An 18,065-nucleotide genomic window follows, 5' to 3' on the forward strand; every position below is an offset into this window, starting at 1 on the left:
TCCCTCTTTCCCAGGGCTGAGAGGGACCAAAGGTTGGAGTCTATGGAAGAAATTTCCCAGGTCTGGCCCTTGGACAGGACAGGGGCGAGGCACGAGAGGGAGACTGTCAGGGATTGCGGGAAGAGAGGCCCCAAGGAAAGGACAGTAGTAGTGAGCCTGGTGTAAACCTAGATATTGAATCCGTACAATGCCAATGAGGTAGAGAGCAGTTTTGCCCCTCTACTGTGACAAGGGGGCAGCTTTGGCTGGAAGGTTTGAGGCAATCTTCCAGTTAAGCAGGGATTTAAGCAGATGGAGAAGACTCACCTCCCTCAAGGGATCCACCCAAAACAGCAGCAGGGATAGAGGTCAGCCCCTTATCTCCCTTTCTTCTTTTTGCCAGAGGACTTAAGGTCCTGCCATCTACACATTACATATTATCCCATCTAGTCATCGGCAACTGGCTTATCCCTATTGTATAGATGGATAAGCCACGGCTAAGAAAGGTAAAGCGACTTGCCCAGGCTACAAACCAAGTGGCGGAACTAAAAACATGCTCCAGTCTCAGTTCTGGCCCCCAGATGCTCTTTTTTTTTTTTTTTTTTTGAGACGGAGTTTTGCTCTCGTTGCCCAGGCTGGAATGCAGTGATGCAATCTTGGCTCATCGCAACCTCTGCCTCCCGGGTTCAAACGATTCTCCTGCCTCAGCCTCCAGAGTAGCTGGGATTACAGGCGCCCGCCACCACGCCCAGCTAATTTTTTTTATATTTTTAGTAGAGGCGGGGTTTCACCATGTTGGCCAGGCTGGTCTCGAACTCCTGACCTCGTGATTCGCCCGCCTCGGCCTCCCAAAGTGTTGGGATTACAGGCGGGAGCCACTGCACCCGGCCCAGATGCTCTTTCTACTAAGGTATCAGTACTTGGTTTGGGCGTGGGGTGGGCACACCATGCTGGATTCTGGGGAAAAGGTCCTCTCCCTCACACAGACTCCTGGCCTTCCTTTGAGCTTAGATCCTTGCGAGGTGTCCTGTGTTGGTTGGGTCCAGACCCTGCCCCTGCTTCTACTGAGAACTGTACTGAGAAGATGCCCAGGGAGGCACATAAGACACGCGTCACTAGGCCTTGACACACGTGGCCAACGCTCCTCAGAGATGTCACCTTTTCCGTTTTACCAGGGCTTGTTTTCCTGACGTTCTCAGTCCACTGTGTTCTTTCCCCACCCCCACCTTTCCATATCCTCCCGGAGAAGGCGCAAAATCTTTGCTGAGGGCGGGCCGAGGCAGGGTGTACGCGGCCCAGAGCGGGAACCTTGGAAGAGCACCGACCAGACACTGCTCCGCTCCCTCTTGGGGCCCTCCACTCCCCGCCCACCAAGAGGGCAGAGGCCGGGCCGGTCCTCCATCCCCGCCCTGCCTGGCCAGCCACAGCAGGGTGGCCTGAGAAGCGGCTGGGGGCGAGGGCCGGGGAAGGGGCCTGCAGATGCCGCCTCCGCCCCCCTTCCTTGTCCGGGGCCCCCATGGTGTCGGGGAGCAGGAGGAATCAATCAGGATAATGAAGCCGCAGCCTGCCACGCACTGCGGGGGCACTGAGGAGCGGGAGCCGGTGCCAAGTCCGCCAGACGGTTCGGAGGAGCCGAGCCCGGCGCGGCCCGGCGGCGGCGGCGGCGATGATGGCGGAAACCCGAAGCCCGCGCGCTAAAGCCGGACGCAGCTCCGCGCAGGCCGCTGGCAACCACGCCTTGGCAACCGGGACGCCCGAGAGAAATCTTAAAGCTGCAGCGCCTCTTTCTCCGCCATTGCGGTCGCCGCCAGGACCCCAGGGGAAATGGTCGTGCGGGGAAAGGTTGCAGGTGGGGGTCAAGCTCTGAGCCTCTCAGGACTTGGGGGGCCGACTCATACCCTCGCTCACTTATTTATTTTATTTTATTTTATTTTGAGACGGAGCCTCGCTCTGTTGGGTAAGCTGGAGTGCAGTGGCGCGACCTAGGGTCGCTGCAACCTCCGCCCCCCGGGTTCAAGCGATTCTCCTGCCTCAGCCTCCCGAGTAGCTGGGATTACAGGCGCCCGCCACCATGCCCGGCTAATTTTTTTGTACTTTTAGTAGAGACGGGGTTTCACCATGTTGGCCAGGCTGGTTTTGAACTCCAGACCTCAAGTGATCTGCCCGCCTCGGCCTCCCAAAGTGCTAGTATTACAGGCGTAAGCCACCGCGCCTGGCCTCATTTATTAAATGTGTGTTGAACTTACGTACCCGAGCACAGGCTAGACACTAGGGAGGGGAACGGGCGGTGATTAGAAATGAACAAGATCCTGCCAAGAGGAATTCACAGTCTAGCGCGCGAGGCAGACCAGAATGGCTGAGGTGAGCAGAGCCCTGTGTTACCCAGGATAAAGGGGCTTGGCTGGAGGGCTGAGGGGGGTATTATAAAATATTCCTGCAGCCCCTGCCTTGCTCCAGGCCGTGGGTTGGATGCCTCTTTCATGGGCTGTGTTATTATCCCAAAGGCCCTGTGAGTTGGGTATTATTACCCCTATTATCGATCCCATTTTAAAGATGAAGAATTAGAGGCCCACAGAGGTGAAAGGACTTAGCCAAAAATCTCGTTTTATTTTTTGGAGAATCTAGGACTGGGTCAGTCCTATGACCATAGGACTCCTGATTCTGGCCAATTCTCATTATGCATGATGTCTGCAAAGTCAGACCTGAGTGAGGACTTCCAATATAAATTGTGTAAGAAGTGAGAAAGGAGAAAGGGCAGCTGAAGGGAGATGGGCACTTCATCCTTCTGCTGCCCACTACCCTGAACCTGTCCGCCCCCATCCTCATGAGCAGGGCTGGATGTGAACAGAGGACTAGATGAGGTGACCTCCAGACACCCTCTGGTTCTGTGATTTGATAGATCCTGCCTGAAGTCCAGGTACTTGTGCCACCCTTCTGGGCAGCAGTAGTTGGCAGGGGGCTGCAAGCTGGGGGGGGATTCCAGGCTTCTGAAACAAGGGGTCAGGGTTGGTGGGGGAGAATAAGAGGGGTGGTAAGGGGGCTTTGGCAAAAGCAAGCTAGAGGCAATATCACTAAAAATGCTGGGCCTCATCGTCCGTTCTCTTGTCCACCTATCTTTCTTTTTCTGCATCCATTCAGGCAAGAAACCTGTGCCAGGGCCTGGGGTAGGCTCAGAGGCTGTTGGTGAGGCAAAAAGCATGTTGGCTTTGGAGCCAAGCTCATCTGGTTTCAAATCCCAGTTCTGTCATTTACCAGCTACGTGACTTTGGGCGCGTGACTCAATCTCCCTGAGCCTCAGTTTCCTCATCTATAGAATAGAGGCATTAATACCTACATTTCAGGGTTATTGTAAAACTTAATTGAGGTGAGAAAAATGTATGTAGGTGTCTGGCACATGGTACTTAATAAATGGTAAATTTTAAAATGTCTTTGCTTATTTTGGTAGTCTGATAGCTTCTAAAGATATGTCCATGTCCTAATCCCCAGAACCTGTGAATGTTACCTTAACTGGAAAATGGGTTCATCTTTGAGGATGTGATTAAGAATCTTGAGATGCAGAGATTATTCTGGCATTATCCAGGTGGGCCCTAAATGCCAACACAAGTGTCCTTATGAGAGAGAGAGAGAGAGAGATTATACATATATCAAAGAGTAGAAGGTGATGTGAAGACAAAGGCAGAAACTGCAGTGATGGGGCCACAAGCAAAGGAATGCTAGTAGCCACTAGAAGCTGAAAGAGACAAGGAACAGATTCTCCTCTAGAGCCTCCAGAAAGAGCATACCCCTGCCAACACTTTGATTTTGGTATAGTAAAACGGATGTTGAACCTCTGGTCTCCAGAAGTGTAAGAGAATAAACTTCAGTTGTTTTAAGACACCAGAGTTGTGGTTAATTTGTTACAGCAGCCTTGGGAAACTAATACACTTATAATGGAGATTTAGTCTTGAACAAAACCAAGAGTTCATGGTCTAGTGGGACAAGAGAGAAGTAAACAGACAGTGCATAGAGGCACCCAGAAGGGAGGCACCTTGTCAGAACTGGGGAGTGGAGGAGTAAGGTAGGCAAGGCTGTTGGAATTGGAGGACTTAGCCAACTGAGGGGCTGAAACAGGAAGGGCATACCAGGCAGAGAAAACTGTAGGTAAAGGCATGGATGGGAGAAAACACTGCCTTCAGTAAACTGCCCATGTTTGGGATGGCAGGTATGTTGGGGGCTGTGGGGGCAGCATGACAGAACTGCTGAGGTGGGCAGCAGGGGCAAGAGAGCCAAGAATCTTGGCTTCCAACCCAGAATGGAATCAAACCCTCCACTCTGCCCTGGCACTGGGCCCAGGTCATACAATCCCAGACTGTCGGTACTGGAAAAAACCCTTAGAGACCATCCAGTAGTCTTGCCATTTCACACATAGGGAAACAGAGGCTCACAGAAAGCCAATCCAGGGAATAAGCAAGAACCACATGGCTGCACTCTGGCCTCTCTCTTGAGCCTGGGTGTCCCATATCTGAGGACCTCAGAGACACTGTCTGGATGGCCCTCTGCAATCCACTTCCAAAAAGCACTGGCCTTGTGGTCTCTAGACAAAGAGGGTGTTATTTGCATATTATTTACATGTTGCTAATTAGATGAGAGAGACAGATTCTTTCAGGCCCTCCCCTTCATGTCCCCCTGTCCTATTTCACTCACATCAAGTTGTTCTTCCTCATACCTCTCTTGACCTCAACAACTTCTCCCAGAATTCCAGCCCAAGCCTCACTCCTCAAGTTTCCGTACCTAGGCCTAGCTCAACCCCTACTATATTAAACATTTGGTCCTGCCTGGCAAAATTGCTTGGTGGGTCATTAGTGTATCTAGTCTGGGTGGAGGATCTTGGAACAGGTTACAATGGAAAGGGAGGCTGTCCAGCCTGAAGTTTCTTCTGGGAGTGGGGAGAAGTGAGCACTGTCTCCTTGTAGCCCAGTGGCCATCTGAATGAGGCTGTGGGAGTGGGGGAGGAGGGTGTTCCTTGGAGATCTGGTGGGCAGGTATCAGCTGCATGCCCCAGGCCTGCCCCAAGCCTCTTGGCTGGCAGCCACACCAGCCCCTGAAGGAGCTGGCTCCTTCTTTGAGGGAGGAGGAATTCTAGGGAAGGTCTTGGAGCATCCCTTGGCCTGGTAGCCTAACATGAGTAAGGTAGATGTCACCATGTGAGTTACTGTGGACCCTCCAATGGGGACAGCACATCCAGATTCTGAGGGCTGCTGTCAATCCAGAAAATTGTGAGGCACTGTGCTAAAATAAAGCATGGTGTCTTCCTGAGGGCAGGCACTCAAAAAATGTTTTCTGATAATGAGGGGCTACCTATCTCCTGGAGATGGGTAAGGAGAGGGAATCACAAGGAGGCACAGACTCTGCCTCTCTCGCCTCCCATTAGCCCCTTCTTTCCTTTGAAACCAAGGCTGTGTCCAAAACCTCTCCCAGATGAGATGTCTGAGCCTGTCATTTGGTGATCACCAGAGAAGGCACCACACTGTGGCCAAGACAGGTGCACAGGATGACCTCAGGTTCCCCCTGCCCCTGTCCTGGCAGAAGAGCTGCAGAGATCCATCACCATGGCTGACTCAAGCAGCTGCCAAGAGCTGGGAAATTAGGATCCACAGAAAAACCTGGGGCACAGTTCAGGCTAGCAACTTGCAGAAGCCAGCTTGCTCTGGGGTTACGATAGTGTCCTGGATAGGGAAAGAAAGACCGCCCTCCATGTGCAGATAATTCCTCTCCATGCAGGGGTGATGTGTGAGCTATGTGTATATGTGCTGCAGAGACCTCATCAAGCATCCCAGCCTGCATGCATAGCCGTGTGCACACATCCCATTGGCAACAAGAGTATGTTGTATGTGAGCGTCTTCTTGGAATTCCACCTTCCCTCTTCTCTGCAGAGCAGGCCTTCTCTTCTTGTTTCCTGGTAAAATGGGAAGTGAGGGAGTAACTTCAGTTTCATTACCTCTAGCCCTTCTCCCTTGTGGAACATCCTGCATTTGGCCATTTGCCTATGACAGCAAGGAGTAGATCCATTCTTGGTCCAGAGTGATCCTAGCTCCTCACTGGTCCAGAAGACCCCCATCTTGAACAAATTCCTCTGCCCTGGTACCTCTCTCTTCCCTTAGGGTGTCCCATGCCAATACCTCCTCTAATGTCCAAATCAAAGGGGGGGTGGGAGGAACTTGGGGTGATGCTGTGGGTGTGGGAGGAGGAAGGGTGGATCGGATACTGTTCGATTTTGCCCAGGTCCCCTCGGAGCACTGCTGCTCATTTAAAATTCCGATTTAAAGCCGAGCGGCTCTTTAAATTTCCACATTAGCATGCCGCCCTGATGCCAGGCCAAGATGTTGGGATGGATTTGGCAGGAACACCTCCAACAGCAGCAAGCAGCAGCATTTGCCAGCAATAAAACAACGCATGAATAAAAGAAGGCCGCTTGGCAGCAGCAGCAGCCCAGGTAGCTGGGTGAGCCCAGGAGGGGCTTTCATATGTGGGGCTCAGAGGCATGAAGGCCCATGCAGGGGCATGTGTGTGTGAGGGCCTCTGTGACTGTCTTGGCTTTCACCCCCAATCTATGCCTGTAGTGGAATCTGGGGTGAGGGCCCAGGCAAGATCAGGATTTCTCCCTTGTGCCTGTCTCACCCTCCTCCCCCCAGGGGTTATCTTCTTGGAGGGGACAGATGTTGCCTTTGATAAGGACACAAGGACTTGGCCTGAAGCCTGAGTTGTCCTGCTTCATTAGGGCCCAGAGAACAGGTGGGGTCAGAGAGAGCAACACCACCCAGAGTGGCTTCCCAGATCCAGGACCCTAGATACCTGGGTGCTGACGGGCACTGTTAGGATAAGGGGGCTGAGAAGCTGCTGTGAACACTGGGTATTGGCACTGAACTGGATGAAGAGATGCTCTGGGCTGGGAGATGGGCAAACATCTGTGTGCTTGTTCAAGGTTAAGAATGGGGAATAGCCACAGACAGCAAGGAGCTACCACGCTTGGCCTAACTTTAACTCTTAACAGATTTGGGAACATTGTTTGAGGTCAGATGGCAAGGGTAGCAAAGGAGTCAGATAAAGTCCTGGGCTGGAGGCTGGACACCTTATAGAGGTCATTTTATCCACGCCCTGCTTCCCAGGGTCTAGAGAGTACAGCCCCAAAGGACTGGCTATTCCTGGATTTTGTGTTCCTCTGCTCCAATCACCTGGCTGAAGCTCATCACCTAGCTCCCCAGATATTTTCAGGAGCAAGCAGCCTGTCCTGCATCTGGTAAACTGCCTATCCCTCCTACTTGGTTTAACCATCTCTTTCCCTGAAGTCCAGGGTAAGAGGACAGAAGCAAACAGAGGGGTGGCAACAGATGGTCTCTGCAGTCTCGGCAAGGCAAAAAAGAGGGATTTTCTTCAGAGCACCTTCCTCTGATGGAACTCCCCTCCCTTTCCAGCTCACATGAATGATTTCAGGCCTCTATGTGGGGAAAAACTGTTGAGACTTTGAATTCTGTCAGTCCCTGGAAAAGCTGAAGAGCAGACAGGCAGGACCAGGCTCTGGCCCAGCAATGGCCCCATACCCTGAAACTAGGACTGGTCCTGTCCTGATGAGGGAGAACGAGGTGGCCTGACCTCCCAGGTACTTTGTTCCCTGATCCACACATTGGGGTGGGTGAGCTCAGCGTGAGGGGGTGGCCAAGAAGGGAGTTTAGGCCAGAGAGATGTTCTTTTGTCATTTATTCATTCATTGAACAAGTATTTACAAAACAGCTGCTTTATGCTAGGCATTGTTTCTGAGCACTGGGAACACATTGGTGAACACAGATAGAAATGGTCACTGACCTTGTGGAACTTTCCATCCAATGAAACTAATTCAAATGACTGGACAAATACATAGGAAATAACTGTGTTAAGTGCTCTGAAGGAATGATATATAGTACCATGAAAGTGTGTAACTGGGGGACTTGACTGAGTCTAAGGAGGTGAGAATGAGTTTGCAAAGGACACAGAGAAAGACAGGTCAGAGCAATAGGAGGAGAACTGGCAGTGACATCACAGAATCAAAGGAGGAGGTGGTCAACTGCCGAGATATGGGGAGCTCATGAGACACTTATTTGCCCTGACTCCTCACCTGCTAGTTGTGAGTACAGGTATGGAAAGGCTCTGCCATTGCACCTGGCTCACAGTTGGTGCTCTGCAATGTTAGCTCCCTTCCCCCTCCCAAAGCTGAGCCTCCCTCCAGGGACCTTAGATTTCTGGAACAAAGTAGCTGCCCGGGCTTAGCCTCCTCTGTCAACTCAAGCTCCCAAACTCCAGCCATCCAGTCCTCAGGGAAAGGCCCCAGGCCTCTCCACATTAGTCCCATCACATGGAGCCTTACCATTCCCTAACCTACTTCCTCCTTTGTGTTGGTCTTCCATGAAGAGGGGCTGGGGTCTGGGTCTCGGAGAAGGATGCCATTCTGGGTCTGCTTCTGGAGCTGAGCCTGAGAAGAGAAGAGAGTTGGAATTCTCAGCCCCTTCTAGTGCTGCCTGGGGTGAATCTGAGTGTCTTAGGTGGGGAGAGGGAGTAATGGGGAGTTGGGGAGGGGGGCTGCCCACCCAAGACGGCGTAGAGCCCAGAGCTTTTTCCATCGCAGACACCCCATCTGTCTGCCACAGAAGGCTCGGGTTGGAAGAGGTGCAGAGAAGGGGGGTATGGCGGGTGAAACTGTACAGTCTGTGAGCTAGCACGATGGCAGCAAAGGTGCTGACTGCCGAAAGGGGCAGAGGGTCAGGGTGGGGTGTCGGTAGGGCTGCTGTCTTGGCAGCTGAAAACTAGAGGCCAGAGGTTGGGTCCCAGGTGAGAAAAATGATAGGGACAACACTGCACCACTCTCCCTAGACCACTTCGTGTTTGATTTTGATTTTTATAGCTCCTTGCCCCAATGACCAGAGAGCAGAGTCATACCCCTCTTGCCAACAAACTAATGGAAGACCAGAGGCCATGAGAGCTGTGGGAAGGAGCACTCCTAAGCCCAGGGCTGGGCTGGATTCATGATGCCTCCCTCTCCCTAGCAATCAGACCTTTTTCAGACCTTAAAATAATATTTTAGTTAAATGTGACAGTTTGCAGCATATTTTCTTTCACATATTACTTTAACTGATCCTGCTAAAGTCCAGTAAGGTAAACATTATTATTATTCCTGGCCTACAGATGAAGCAACAAGGGCTTTAAGATCAAGTGGATAATAACCTGGGATCACGGGAGAGTAAGGAGAAGTGACTAAACCCAAGTCTCCTGACTCTACATACAGGCCTAGGCTACTGTAGACCTTCCTTGCTCATTTTTTGGTTACTGTACAGCCCCACTGCCAGGTCAGGTGTGGGGTTTTCTAGTGGAGAGCTCAGAAGAACTCTTTCCTAGTGACTGAAAAACTGGGAGGTACCCAGACCTTGAGGGACACACACCAGCACAGCCCCCTCTCCTGGATACCAACATCCAGATACTAGGAAACTGGAGATCCAACAGGCTGCTTACAGATAGAAATATGAGAGGGAAGCTGGGCGTGGTGGCTCACGCCTATAATCCCAGCATTTTGGGAGGCTGAGGCAGGTGGATCACCTGAGGTCAGGAGTTTGAGACCAACCTGACCAACATGATGAAACCTCATTTCTACTAAAAATACAAAAATTAGCTGGGCGTGGTGGCGCATGCCTGTAATCCCAGCTACCTGGGAGGCTGAGGCAGGAGAATTGCTTGAACCTGGGAGGCAGAGGTTGCAGTGAGCTGGGGTCACGCCATTGTACTCCAGCCTGGGCAAGAAGAGTGAAACTCCGTTTTTTTTAAACAAACAAACAAACAAACAAACAAACAAACAAACGAACAAACAAACAAACAGGCCAGGTGCGGTGGCTCATGCCTGTAATCCCAGCACTTTGGGAGGCCGAGGCAGGCGGATCACAAGGTCAGGAGATGGAGACCATCCTGGCTAACATAGTGAAGCCCCATCTCTACTAAAAATACTAAAAAATTAGCTGGGCGTGGTGGCACACGCCTATAGTTCCAGCTACTCGGGAGGCTGAGGCAGGAGAATGGCGTGAACCCGGGAGGCAGAGCTTGCAGTGAGCCGAGATCACACCACTGCACTCCAGCCTGGGCGACAGAGCGAGACTCTGTCTCAAAACAAACAAGCAAACAAACAAACAAAAGAAATATGAGAGGGACATAGACTGGAAGTGGCCAGGAAGCAGGGGCAGGGAAGGGTGTGGGGAGTGGAAAATGCCAGCCTGGAAGCAGCTGTTAGGGTCCACTCCAGGATCTGGAGCTGTCCCTTAAGAATCCCTGTGGATATCCCCTTCCCACATTCCAAGTTCTAAATATTTTGTTTCCCCTCTCTACCTGTACTTAAGAAAATATGTTTCCACAGCTTCCCTTGATGCTCTACCTACTGCAGTCTTTTCTTCCACTCTTCCCTGTTCAGAAGTTCTTCCTCAGTTGTAACCTTCTTTCTTCAGGCTGCAGATAATCCCTCTAAGAGCTCTCTAAGGCAGGTGCTAAGGGAACCCAAGACAGGGCTTCAGTTATTAAATAAAAATAGACAGGGGAGGGAAACTGAATATAGACACAGATATTTTATCTCTCCGTCCCTGTGAGTTATTAAGAAGAAAGCACTAGTGGTTGCTAAGCAACAGGTCTCCATAGAGGACAAGGCACCAGAGGAAAAAGCCTCCTTTGACTGAATATAGAAGGGGGAGGGTAGGAAAGGTGGGGGTCAAAGACCTCTGAATAGCAGGCCAGCTGTAGGGAATGGTTGGTTTGTCCTCCAAGACCAGCCCTTTCCCCACGCCTTAGCAAACTCCGCCTTTACAACCCTCAGGATTGGTGGTAGGAGGAAGGCCTCAGGCACTCCTCCATTCCTGCCAGGAGGAGGGAACCTGGTTTCCATAGCAACCCAGAAACAATCCTGGCCTTGGTTTGCTTATGGCTTCTCTGTAACCCCATCTTGGGACACAAACTATCATAGACTCCCTTCTCTGACCCTCAACTTCTGATTTGAGGGAGAGAGCCCATAGAAAGGTTGGGGGGTAGTGCCACAAAAGCTGGTCTCACTTGGTCCTAAAGTGACCTATTAAGACTATAAAGGAGGGGTGACTTAGGGTTAAGGTCCTCCAGGTATCCTCTGACCTCTTCATCTCATAAGGGGCTGCAAAACGCCAAATGGTGGCATCAGACGTAAACTGGTTTGCTTTTTAAAGGGCGAGTACAGACTGGGGTTCAAGGTCAGGAGAGAATGAGAGGACAGGGTTTTTTTGTGCCCCTTGGCCACCCAGGCCCCCATCCTCCTCGACCTCAAGTCCACCGTCATCAAGAACCGGAAAATGGAGATATAGAACATTAACGTATGTCAAGTATAAGTGAGTGGCACCGAGGGGCATAATCTGTTTTTCTAATATGACCACAAGCAGAGTGTTAGAAGAATTAGGCCGACAGCTGCTGGTTTTTCCCCCTTCTCTCCCCCCTTCCTCACTCTCCCTCTCCCTTCCTCCTCGGCGTTTGCACACACCAATGGCAGCCGAGCCCTGCTCGCGATTTCTCTTAATCTTCCTCCGCCATCCTGCGCTCTTTCCGCAGGCGGTGCTGCGAAGCCGGCAGAGCCCCGCGTCACACCTTACTGCTCTCTGAGATTGCTCCACAGAGAGCTCAAGGAGATGGCAATTCGGCGCTGATGCCGGCTGGCAGCAGTTGGGAGAGTGGAAGGAGAAGAGAGAGGGAGGAGGGGAGGGGGAAAAAAGTTGGCACGGATACCAAGTTTTTCCCTAGAGAGATATGGGGGCGGGGGGGGGGGCGGGAAGCAAGAGAAGAAGAGAGAAAATGACACAGAGAAATGGAAACAAGGAAAAAGAGGCAGAGAGAGAGACAGAGAGAGAGAGAAAATATTGAGTTCTCTCAGATATTTACATGTGGGTATCCCTAGCCCACCTGACTCATGGCCATCTAAAGATCACACCACCCAGTCAGGGTTCCCACTCACCCACTCCCTACCCTGCCTCGCTTACACACACACACTCTCCCAGCCAACCTGGAAGTCAAGAGTGGCCCAGGCATGTTGTGTGTATTCGTGTGTGTGAGAGAGAGTGTGTGTGTGTGTGTGTATATACGCCTGTATGTTGTCTCTGTTTTGGATCGCAGTAGAATGCAGTATGTAAATGAGATGGTTATTACCGCAATGTTCATCAAGCTGAGCCGAGAAGACATTAATAGCCTGATGAATATGCATGTGAATTTGTTAATTAAGTTAATTATTCTGCTGAAAATGCATTCGTCTTCCAAGGACATTTTCCCAATGATTTTTACATGCTCTAGCCATTAGTCATGCTATATTTTATCAGGGAAATGAGTTTGCTTAAGTTGTTAAAAAAAAAAAAAAGAAAAGAAAAAGAAAAAAGAAAAAAAAAGGAGAGGAGACAGAGAAAGAAAGGAGGAAAAAAATGAGAGAGGAAAATGCGTTGAAGTTGAGAGTGGAAAAGCAGCTGAGGCAGGCCTGAAGTTTGAGGCCCAGCTGGGCTTTTGAAGCCTACCCTCGATTTTTATGGGTACCTCACTCTACAATTTTTTGCCCTTTTTTTGATGACAAACTTTTTTTTCCAGTGCCAAATTTCCAACACATTAATTAATTGTTGTAGCCAATTAACTGTAGTTGTGCAAATGAGTTTAGCACTAATTACCATGCAGTGCCTGTAATCACATAAAAAACTTGCTGAGAGAGAGAGAGAGGAGAAGAGAGAGAAGGAATGGGAATGGAATGGTACCAGGAGAGGTGGGGACCTGAAGAGAGAAGCAGCCAAGGAAAGTGAACAAGGCATGGAGGGGTCTTGAGATTTCCTCACCATCTTGGCTCTAAGAGAAGGTAGCTGTCTTCCCAGCCACAGTCAGGACCTCCCAGAGCCAGAAAATCTCAGAGTGGGTAGAGATGAAAGAGCTAGTAAAGAGTGATCTCCCTTTGTCTAAGAACTTCCAACCAGAGGACAGAGGTTCAGAATGGGTATCTCTAGTTGTTTCGATGATATAGTGCGGTGCCTATATAATCCTTATAGTCCCCAGCCGGGCATGGTGGCTCACGCCTGTAATCCCAGCACTTTGGGAGGCTGAGGCGGGTGGATCACGAGGTCAGAAGTTCGAGACCAGCCTGACCAACATGGTGAAACCCCATCTCTACTAAAAATGCAAAAATTAGCTGGGTGTGGAGGCGAGCGCCTATAATCCCAGCTACTTGGGAGGCTGGGGCAAGAGAATCACTTGAACCCAGGAGGCGGAGGTTGTAGTGAGCCGAGATCATGCCACTGCACTCCAGCCTGGGCGACAGGGCAAGACTCCAAAAATAAAAAAATAAATAATCCTTATAGTCCCCATTCCAGGTCTAGCCTCAGTGTTTATGTCCCACATGGCTGGGGCTACTGGGCAGGGACAGTGGGTACCACTGGGAGATATGCTGTTCCTGATGGGCCCAAGAAGATGGAGGAGTGATACATAATCTTAGCCTGATTCTGCAGCTGTAAGCGAGTGGGGAAAACTGTTAGGCGTCCACAGCTGCTGGAATAGGCCAAGAGAGCAATGGTAACATCAACTATAAAAGAGCTAGCTCCAGCAGGAGGTGGGAGGTGGGAGCCTTTGGCCAGACAGAACTCCCAGGAGAGGAGCCAAACCTACTCTCCTACAAATTGGCATCTCTGCATTCATCATGTCTGGGCCAACTCTAGGTTTCCACCTGTCAGCTTCAACCAGTGCCCCAGAGGCTGAGCGACAGACAAAACAATTTCTCTAGCTTCTCCTGAGCTGTCCATGAGTTTAGCTGCCATGAAGAACAGTGGTAAAGTCAGCACTAAGCACCGAACTGGCATTTTTGCTTCCACTGTGCTCATGCCCTCTCTACCACGTCCTAGACACTGAGCCTGCCCAAGGGGTGTATGTGGATGTGTGGGTTTGTAAATGAACTATAGTTCCCCTGTTCAAAAACAACAACAAAAAGTGCTATATCTCCCTTACCCCTCAGAATAGACAGCTCACTTATCATCGGTCTCAATTTCCTCAGGCCTCATAGACACATTCAACAGCACATTTCCAAAGAGGACCTTATTTTTTTTAATTTTTTTTATTTTTTTGAGACGGAGTCTCACTCTGTCACCCAGGTTGGAGTGCAGTGGCGCGATCTCGGCTCACTGCAAGCTCCGCCTCCCGGGTTCACGCCATTCTCCTGCCTCAGCCTCTCCGAGTAGCTGGGACTACAGGCGCCCGCCACCACGCCCGGCTAATTTTTTTGTATTTTTAGTAGAGACGGGGTTTCACCGTGGTCTCGATCTCCTGACCTCGTGATCCGCCCGCCTCGGCCTCCCAAAGTGCTGGGATTACAAGCGTGAGCCACCGCGCCCGGCCAAAGAGGACCTTAATATCTCATCCTCTGATAGGCATCCAAAGGCTGGGTCCTCCCTTCCCCATTCCAGGTCTCAGGTGTCTGGATAGATTGCTCAGGCGCACCATTCACTTCAGCCTTATTCTCTGGCAAAGGGGAAACAATTTCAAGGGCACAGGTCCCCCGCTCCATGACACTGCTGCTTTTTTTTTTTTTTTTTTTTTTGAGACAGAGTCTTGCTGTGTCGCCCAGGCTGGAGTGCAGCGGCACGATCTTGGCTCACTGCAGCCTCCACCTCCCGGTGAAGGCAATTCTCCTGCCTCAGCCTCCTGAGTAGCTGAGATTATAGGTATTTGTCACCACGCCCGGCTAATTTTTGTATTTTTAGTAGAGATGGGGTTTCACCCTGTTGGCCAGGCTGGTCTCAAACTCCTGGACCTCAAGTGATCCACCTGCCTCGGCCTCTCAAAGTACTGGGATTACAGGTGTGAGCCACCCCACCTGGCCTATGCCACTCTTTTGATCTATGGACTGAAGTTGGCTGTGAGGACCTGAGTTGACCCAGGCTGCTCCAGTGCTCTCCCTGCCCCCAACATCTCTCTGCTAGTAGCACCCACACCCTCTTTTCAGCAACCTTAGTGAAGTGTAGAAAGGCCTCCACCTGAAAAGTCAGCTGTGGTGGAAACAGCCTTATTATCTTGGATTCCAGGCTCTTCTTTGTCACTTAACATGTGATCTTGGGAAATGATTTAACATGAGCCTCAATTTTCCACATCTATAAAATGGAGATATTAGTAGTGCCATGCCCAATTAAGAAGTTTAATAATTATGAATATAAAACATTCAGCAAACAAGTGAAATGAGCTATTTCATTCATTGCTAATGAGTACAAAGTGAGAGAACCTTGTTGATGGGCAACCTGGTAATACAAAAAAAAGTTTATGTTCACACAAAAATCTGTAAGTGAATGTTCATAGCAGCTTTATTTGTAACAGCCAAAAACTGGAATTAGTCCAGATGTCCTTCTACAGGTAACTGGCCAAACTGTGGTATGTTCATACCATGGAATAAATAAAAGGAATGAACTATTGATACACATAAAAACTCAGATCTCAGGGAATTATGCTGCATGAAAAAAGACAACCTAAGCACAGTGGCTCATGCCTGTAGTCTCAGCAACTTGAGAGGCTAAGGCAGAAACACTGCTTGCGGCTAGGAGTTTGAGACCACTCTGGGCAACATAGTAAGGCCCCATTTTACATTCCTACAAAAATTTAAAAATTAGTCTGGCATGGTGGCAGGCACCTGTAGTCTCAGCCACTTAGGAGACTGAGGCTTGAGCCCAGGATTTTAAAATTCTTTTCTTTTTTTTAATATTTTTTCTTTTTTATGAGATGGGGTCTCGCTGTGTCACCCAGGCTGGCGTGCAGTGGCATGATCTTGGCTTACCACAATCTCTGCCTCTCAGGCTCAAGAGATCCTCCCACCTCAGTCTTCCAAGTAGCTGGGACTACGGAAGCATGCCACCATGCCCAGCTAATAAGCCCAGGCTTTCAAGGCTGCAGCGAGCTATGATTGAGACACTGTACTCCATTCTGGGTGACAGAGCAAGATCCTGTCTCTAAAACAATAAAAAAGACAATCCTAAAAAGTTATGTACTACATTATTCCATTTTTGAAACTGCGAAATTTTAGAAGACAGATTAGTGGTGTCAAGGGTTAAGGAGGGGATGAGGTGGCTGAGAGGGAAGGAGGTGTGATTATAAAAGGGCAACATGAAGAATTCTTGTTGTGTTAGATGTTCAGCTTCTTGACTGTAGTGGTAGATACATAAAATTACACAGGTAATAAAATTGTATAGTACTTAATATATACACATATGAGAACAAGTAAAACTAGAGAAATCTGGATATGACTGGTAGATTGTATCAAGGTCAATATTCTGGTTGTTGTGACATTATACTGTAGTTTTATAAGATGTTACTATTTGGTGAAAGTGGGCAAAATGTGCAAGAGACCTCTCTGTATTATTTCTTACAGCTGCATGTGGATCTACAATGATCTCAATTTTAAAAGCCTTGATAGATTATTAATGTCTCTGTTGGGTATAGGAAGGAAAAGGGGCCGCCTTGTGTTTCCAATGTAGAATTCCAACGAGGAAGACTAATAAATATTATATTCTCATTAGGGTACATCAATAAAATGAACACAACCATGGGAGGTGGGTATTTGTATCCATTGACCAATAATTCCATGTCTCAGAATTAACTATTTAAAATGCATGAAGGCCGGGTGCAGTGGCTCACACCTGTAATCCCAACACTTTGGGAGGCTGAGGTGGGTGGATCACCTGAGGTCAGGAATTCAAGACTGGCCTGGCCAACATGATGAAACGCCGTCTCTACTAAAAATACGAAAATTAGCTAGGCATGGTGGCACACGCCTATAATCCCAGCTACTTGGGAGGCTGAGGCAGGAGAATTACTTGAATCCAGGAGGCAGAGGTTGCAGTGAGCCAAGACTGCACCATTGCACTCCAGCCTGGGCAACAAGAGCAAAACTCCATCTCAAAAAATAAATAAAATAAAATAAAATAAACTGCATGAAGTTTTATTTGTTTGGATATTCACTGTGGTATTTTTTATAACAGCAAAAATAACTAAATGATTCAAAGTAGGGGATGAGCCTTATAAATCACAGCATATCCAGGGGATGAAATACTCTATAGGCTTTAAACATACTTTAAAAAACACACTCAGTACAATGCCTGGCATACGGGCATCAATAAATGGAGTTCTCTTTACTGGGTTCTGGGTATCAAAAGAGCTAATGTAGATAAATGTAATTAACAAACTGTAAAGTGCCTAGCAAATGCTAGTTGTTGCTATCCTTCTAATGACTATCTCTCCCAGCTCCATCCTGGATGAAGCTGAACTTCCAGGTAGAATAGTGGCCAAGGTACTCTGGCTTGAGAGGCATAGGAATGAGGTAACTGCTTTCTTGGGGAGTCTGAGTCAAGTATTGGGACTACTTTCTTTCCAGAGGATGGCCACCCCTACTCCACATCATGTAGAAAACTACATTCTCCCCCAGCATATGCACATACATTTGGCCTTTAATCTCAGGGGACTCGCAAAGTCTTTGAAGCAATATCAGCCCTGCTAACTTCATAAAAGTAGTAGTACTCTTGCACCATCCACTGTTGAGTGAGCATCTACTGAGTATCAGGCACTGTTGTAGGTGCTTTACACACATTATTTCACGAAATTCTCACGACAAACTTAAGGAGTAGTTGTTTATCTGCATTTTACAAGAAAACTAGGACTCAAAGAGGTTAAGTGAATTACCAAGGTAGCACAGCTGGCAAGTGGCAAAGATGGCACTGGAACCCAGGGCTGTCTGTCTCCAAAACTTGTGATCTAACCACCACACATACTACATGACATCATGACATTTAGAAGAACCAAGAAGCAGTGCACTGTATGGAAACTGTGCTGAGGCTGTCTGGAAGAGGCCTGGAAAAGTAACCCTGGTTCATCCAATGCTTCTTAGGTAGACACAAAAACAAACCGGCAGGCAGAAAAAAATCTCAGAAGAGAAGCAGGTCCAATCTGAAGTCTTTCATCCCATGAGTAAGTTTTTCCATATGTCTACCCTCTATCCCTTCTGCTAAAATCTGATGCTTTTTCCTCTCTTCTGT

General features: G+C 49.2%; 1 protein-coding gene across 15 annotated transcripts in view; it reads right to left on the bottom strand.

Annotated features, from left to right (window-relative positions):
- Positions 1-7,696: 7,696 nt before the first annotated feature.
- The window catches only part of CDK12 (cyclin dependent kinase 12), a 106,870-nt gene continuing 96,501 nt past the window's right edge, over positions 7,697-18,065 (bottom strand). For 9 of the 15 annotated variants that reach the window (XM_030808109.1, XM_030808108.1, XM_030808097.1 and 6 more), the window contains 2 exons: positions 10,403-10,511; positions 7,697-8,461 (listed from right to left, as the gene is read on the bottom strand). The gene's annotated coding sequence lies outside the window, so the exon portion shown is untranslated. Of the gene's footprint in view, positions 8,462-10,356; positions 10,512-18,065 lie in introns of all 15 variants that reach the window. The other 6 variants (XM_030808105.1, XM_030808104.1, XM_030808101.1 and 3 more) reach the window with 2 other exon arrangements.

Source organism: Nomascus leucogenys, unplaced genomic scaffold (genome assembly GCF_006542625.1).
Source record: "Nomascus leucogenys isolate Asia unplaced genomic scaffold, Asia_NLE_v1 Super-Scaffold_285, whole genome shotgun sequence".
Lineage (NCBI taxonomy): Eukaryota > Metazoa > Chordata > Mammalia > Primates > Hylobatidae > Nomascus > Nomascus leucogenys.